The sequence below is a fragment of the Rhincodon typus genome, chromosome 20 (genome assembly GCF_021869965.1).
Source record: "Rhincodon typus isolate 14 chromosome 20, sRhiTyp1.1, whole genome shotgun sequence".
Taxonomy (NCBI): Eukaryota; Metazoa; Chordata; class Chondrichthyes; order Orectolobiformes; family Rhincodontidae; genus Rhincodon; species Rhincodon typus.
The window spans coordinates 25,988,010-25,994,557 of NC_063351.1; positions in this window are offsets into that span (position 1 = coordinate 25,988,010).

The window sequence follows — 6,548 nt, forward strand, 5'->3', positions numbered from 1 at the left end:
AAATTGACTGCCTCCCTCCCTACCAACCACCTTACCTTGCTACCCCCTTACACATTCACACATACACAGAGAAGCTCTGAAATGTGTTAGTGGCATGTGGTGAATGAGAGTGTGAGAGAACACTTACAAAAATCCAGTAGCTGGTGCCATATACAGAGGGCATGGCTTGTTTTCCTCCAAAGATCCAGCATTCTGAGGAAGAACTGCAACTTTAAAATTCCTGTCTGCCTTAAATTAAAAAGCCAGGAATGGAAATCCTGTCCAAAGACAAATCTCAGAAACAGTGCAACAATCAGACAGAGTGTGTCACTTCCTGAAAGATTTGGGCCACAGGCTTAAAGCCCCTGTCTAGTAAGCAAAAGATGGTGAGTTCCTAATCTTAACAGTACCTTCTAAGTGGGTGGTATGGCTAGCACTGCTGCCTCATAGCACCAGGGAACCTGGTTCAATTCCAACTTTGTGTAGAGAGTTTGCATGTTCTCCCCACATGTGCATGGGTTTCCCTGGGTGCTGCAGTATCCTCCTCCTAGGGTCCAAAGAGGAGCAGTATAGGTGGATTGTCCATCCTAAAATGCTCCAGTGTCCAGGAACGAGGGGTTTGGGTGGATTAGCCATGGTAAATTTGAGGTTACAGGCATGGGGAACTAGGTCTGGGGGAGGATGTTCTTGAGGAGTGCAGATTCAATGGGCCAAATGGCCTGTTTCTGCACTATAGGGATTCTGATACAGGTTTTAAACAGTCAAAGCCCTAGCATCAATTCCTCTGGGAATCTACTAACAGATTGCCATCTGAAAATTAGCAAATTATAGGTGCTTCCTATTAGCTCTATCCAAACTAATATCCTACCAAGTTCACCATATGCTCTTCTGCAAAAAGCTTTGACACGTTATCTGATCAAATGCCAAATACATATCTACAGGGTTTTTCTATTTCCTCAAAATTAAATTCGGTTTATTTTTCACAAAAGCACTGTCTGATGCCACGAATTGTTGAAACTTATCCTGTTAGTTCTTTAATAATGAATTCTAGCATTTCTGTATACGATGTCAGGTTAACTGGCCTACAGTTTCCTATGTTTCTGCCCTTTACTGAATTGAAAGCACAATAAGATCCTCAGATAAAAGCTCCTGGTTGTTTTAAGGTCCTGTCTTCTCACTTACATTTCAAATAGTTTTGAAACGTTTTTGTCTTCTGCAGTAGAGGCAGGCAAAGTAAGGGATCAATTCCCGCATTCCCCACAATCCCTCTGCTGGCCCAGATCGGTCAATTTCTCCCCACCCACCTGCACACTGCATCCCTTCCCTGTCTCCCTACTCTCACTTCTAGATTTAAAATAAAATCAACCTCTTCAGAAGTGTTACAGCACATTTGGAGCAAGTGGGACATAAGCCCGGTCCTCCTGGCTCAAAACTAAGACACTACCACAGTGCTACAAGTGCCCTGTAATACCTTTCATTTCACAGCATCTATCCAAATCACCACTGATTTCCCTCCCCCAACCATCCCATTTCTATGCTACAAAAGAACTATCTCCAAATTCTGGAAAGAAAAGAGCTCTTATCGGAATAGACTCAGAAACGTGAAGTTTAGAACGATAGAGTTCTCTACCCAAAATCGGGACCATTTTAGGTGGTGTTCGCGTGCGAATTCATTATCAATTGCCGGGTCATTGGCTTCAGTGAACTACAAGTACCTCGCAGTCAATATTATCCTCATTAAACATTTATTTTATTCTAGTCTCTTCGAACTTAATTTCTTTCGCTCTAACCACCAACTCACCCTATTCATTTCTGTCATTTGCTCTGTTTGCATTGGTCCTGTATTTACCAAGATGTTCCTCTGCCGGCTCCCAAGTTGTTAACGAAGCAATTTCCACACAAAATTACCTGGAGGTCTTGCAACTCAAGAGCTTACCACGAGTGCCTGCGCCAAAACAATTCTGGGTCATGTTTACAACAAAACAGAACACGAGTCAGAATAACGAGGAATGTTGAAATTGAGAGTCACAGTAAATCGTCAGCTGAGAAGCTATTTGCAGTGACAATGACGAGGTACAAACCAGACGGATATGGATTATTGAGAATGTATAGCAAACTGTCGGCTATAAAATCCCAGCGATGGTTAAGTTTGGCAATTTGTGTTAATGAGGAATCGGGAATATTTAGGAAACATTTTAAAAATCACTTAAAACAATCGAGACGGTAGCAATTGGGCAGTGGGTTACTGCAAAAGCAGCAGCTTGGAGTCGCGTGGTATCTTCTATGCGCTGAATATTATTTGTTAAAAGTTTAGGGGCTGCCAATGGGGGAAGGGAATACGTCAGACCAACTGCTTGATTTTTTCTCATGAACAAAGCGTACATGCAGACCAATAGTTCCACAGGATCAACCATCTCAAAAGATAACAGGAACTTTTACTTCTGTCTCCCAATTATGACTCGGATTTATGATCAAGTGCTTGTAATTTTTGTGCGTTCTCAATTACTTAAACAATCTCTGCACGAAGGAAAGAAATATAACAAAACTATTACTACAGTTAGCTTAGCTATGCATCCTATAAAATGCCACATTAAATTTAAACAGTCGTTTCATCCTGACACAAGTGGAGAGCAGATAACGGGAATGGGCTCTTAAATCTTGGCAAATTGGAACCTCAATCCATTTACGCCACCTATTCCTCCTCTCCGTTGATACTTAGAAAAGAAAATATAAAATTTCAAATGACTTAGCATCCAGACTTTTTGAGGGTGGAATGAAGGAGGAAGAAACAATTCTAGCTATTCCGTGTCCTTGGTATGAAACAATGTCCTGATTTTTGGATATGGGAATTAATATTCGCAACATACCCTCGGCTGATTAGATCGACATATAGAACAAGTCACGTACTCACCTATGTGAATGAATTGTGGTACAAGTTAGAGCACCTGAACCGCTACCTCTTGACATTGCAAGTAACCTCTGCACATGCTAGCAGGTCCAACAATACTATAGACTTCCGCGTACAAGCAATCTGCTCTGTCCATGGTAAGCGCTGCTGCAATGAAACTTTTCAGAAACTGAATATAATAGTAAATGGAAAGATCCGGAGTGACATTTGACAATGGAGGCATTAGTGATGCAGGTAAGCACAAGGAGAGATTACCTAGGACTCCCAGGATACAGCAATATTTTGTTTCTGGACGTGTTTTGTTGCATTTGTCAAAAGTACTTTCAAACACTTTGTAATTGTAAAAGTTCAATAATATAAACTTACCTACGGTGTGCATGGCCCTCCACAAAAAAAGGGATCGTATTAAGTCGCAGTGGTATTGAGGTGATAAGATGCAACAGGCAACCATGTGGCCCATCATATCTGCACTGGTTTGTTAAATGCATGTCATTACCTAGTATTAATCTTCTGTTTTGTCCCCCATCCCCTTACATGTTGTTAACTGCAGCATTTAATTACCCATTTCCTCTCAAATGCTTCAGTGAACCTGCCTCCACTACATTTCCAGGCAATAAGTGCATTCATTCCATACCCTAACCAGTCGCTGAGTGAAACTTTTCCCATGCTTCATCTTTGCTTCTTTTGCAGATCACTTTAAATCTGTCTTCTTGTCCTTGCCTCTTCTATAACGTAGAATAATTTCTCCCCTTCTACTCTAACCAACCCATTCATAACTATTGAAACCTCGACCAGATTTTCTCTTAGTCTCCTCTCCAAGAACAGTCGCAACTTCTTCAATCAACAAGCTTTTCCTCCCTGGAATCATTTTTGTAAATCGCTTCTGCACCCCACTCCAATGCATTTACATCCTCCCTATACCGTGATGGCCAGAAATAAATAATACTCCAGCTGAAGTCTAACAGATGACTTATACAAGTTCAACGTCAACTTTTTGTCCTGGTACTCTATATCCCCATTAGAACCTAAAATATGTATGCATTACTTACTGCTTTCTCCATCTGTTCTGCCATTTGCGATGATCTATGCGCGTATAAACACTGATCCCTCTGCAAAATGCAACCCGATTGCCTTTCAATGTTATTTCTATCAAAATCTGCCACATCTCACTTCTCAGCACAGAAATTCTGTCAGTTGTCAACTCCACCCACTTGTCTAAGTCCTTCTGAACATGAAACATAGAACACTACAGCATAGCACAGGAACAGGCCCTTCGGCCCACCATGTCTGCGCCAACCATTCTAAAACTAATCCAATCTGCACTTAGTCCGTATCCCTCTATTCCCTACTTGCTAACGTCTAAATGCCTCTTAAATGTTGCTATTTTATCTGCTTTTACCACTTCCCTGCCATCACATTTCAGGAACCTACCACCTTCTGCTTTGTACATCTTTGAAGCTCCCCCCTACCCACCAGCCCTCATTACCTTAAACCAGTACCACCCAGTAATTGACATTTTTACCTATCCATGCCTCTCAGGTCACACATCAATCTCTGATGCTCTAGCAAAAACAATCCAAGTTTGTCAACCTTTCCTAATAGCTAATACACTCAGTTCAGGCAACATACCAGTAAACCTCTCGGAAACTGTCCAAAGCCAGCACATCCATCCTATAGTGTGGTGACCAGAACTAAGCACAATACCATAGACGTGGCATAACTGAAATTTTATACAGCTGCAATACCTTGCCAACTTCTATAGTCAATGCCCAACCAATAAAGAAGCTATACACCACCTTTACCACTTGTGTCACCATTTTCAGACAGCTATGGACTTGCACTCCAAGATCTCTCTACATCAATGCTCCTAAAGGTCTGCCATTTACCTTCCTCTTGGATTTGAATCACCTCACACTTGTCCTGATTAAACCCCATCTGCCATTTCTTCATCCCATTTTCCAACTGATCGACATCATGCTGTATCCTTTGACAACCTTGTTCATTATCCACAACTTCACTAATTTCTGTTGTCTGCAAACCTACAAATCAGACGACCCGCATTTTCACCTAAGTCATTAATGTGTATTCCAAACAAGAGGTCTCAGCATTGATTCTTGCACAATGCAGACCTCCGGTCAAAAAAAAACACTCCTCCATTACTACCTTTTACGGTCTTCTATGACTAAGCCAATTGTGTATCCAGTTTACCAATTCATGATTTTCTGGACCAGCCCATCATGAGAAACCTTGTCAAATGCTGAGGTTTGTGTAGACAACTTTCACTGCCCTACTCTAACCATCCCTGTCACTTCCTCACATACTCGATCATTGAATCCCTACGATGTGGAAGCAGGCCATTTGGTCCAACATGTCCACACTGATCCTCCAAACAGCATCCCACCAAGACTAACACCCTACCCTATCCTACTCCTGTAGCTCTGCATTTTCCATGGCTAATCCACTTAGCCTATACCTGAACACTTTGGCTATGCTAAATTGCCCAATCTACCTAACCTGCACCATTTTTGGACTGAGGGGAGAAACCAGAGCAAACTCATGCAGACACAGGGAGTATGTGCAAACTTCACACACAGTCACCCAAGGGTGGAATCGAACCCAGGTCCCTGGCGCTGAGAGTCAGCAGTGCTAAACATTGAGCCAAAATTTGAGATAAGACTGCCCCTACACAAAGTCATGCTGACTATGCCTAATAAGTCCATTCTTTTCCAAATGCAGGTAAATCCTGTCCCCAAGAATGTTTTCCAATAATATCCCTACCAATGATGTAAAGCTCACCAGCCTATAATTCCTGGGTCATCTCTGTTGCCCTTCTTAAACAAAGAAATGACATTGGCTATTCTCCATCCTTCTGGGACCTGGCATGTAGCTAAAGATGATACAAAGATCTCTATAAAGGCCCCAGCAGTCTTCTCCCTGGAGAACCTATCCATCTTAACATTTTTCAAGGCACCCAACACCACTTTCTCCTTAATAGCAATATGCCCTAGAATATCAACATATCCCTCCCTAATCTTATTGTCTATTTCCTTAGTGAATACCGGTGCAAAGTCCTGCACTGAAGTTCTACACTGTTCACCTCTCAGTTTATAATTCATCCAAGTTTGTCATCTGTAAACCTGGAAGTTTCCCTTTGCAATACTACAATCTGCACATTAAAAACTTATCAGGAAAAGTGTCTCAATACCATCCCCTCAGCAACTCCAATTAAAAAACCTTGCTCTAGCCAAAATATCCATGACCATTACTTTGTCTCAACCAATTTTCTATCCATGTTCCTACCAACCCTTTTATTCCAAGACTTAGAGTTGAGGAGAGTTATGTGGCGTTGTATGAAATGCCTTCTCAAAGTTAACGCACAGCAAGTCAACAGCATTATCAACACTTAAAAAACCTCCAACAAGTTAGGTGAACATTATTTCCTCTTTACAAATCCAGGTTGACTCTTCCTAATCAACACACCTTTATCCAAATGACTACACACACATTTGTTCTAAAAATTATGTTACGAACTTTAATTGCTAACAACCGAAAACGTGATCATCTTTCACCACATTTGCTTCAGAAAACAATTTACCTTCAATTATATGTTAGAAATCTTCCCTGGGCTAAAACATGATCTTGCAATGCATTCAGAGATAGC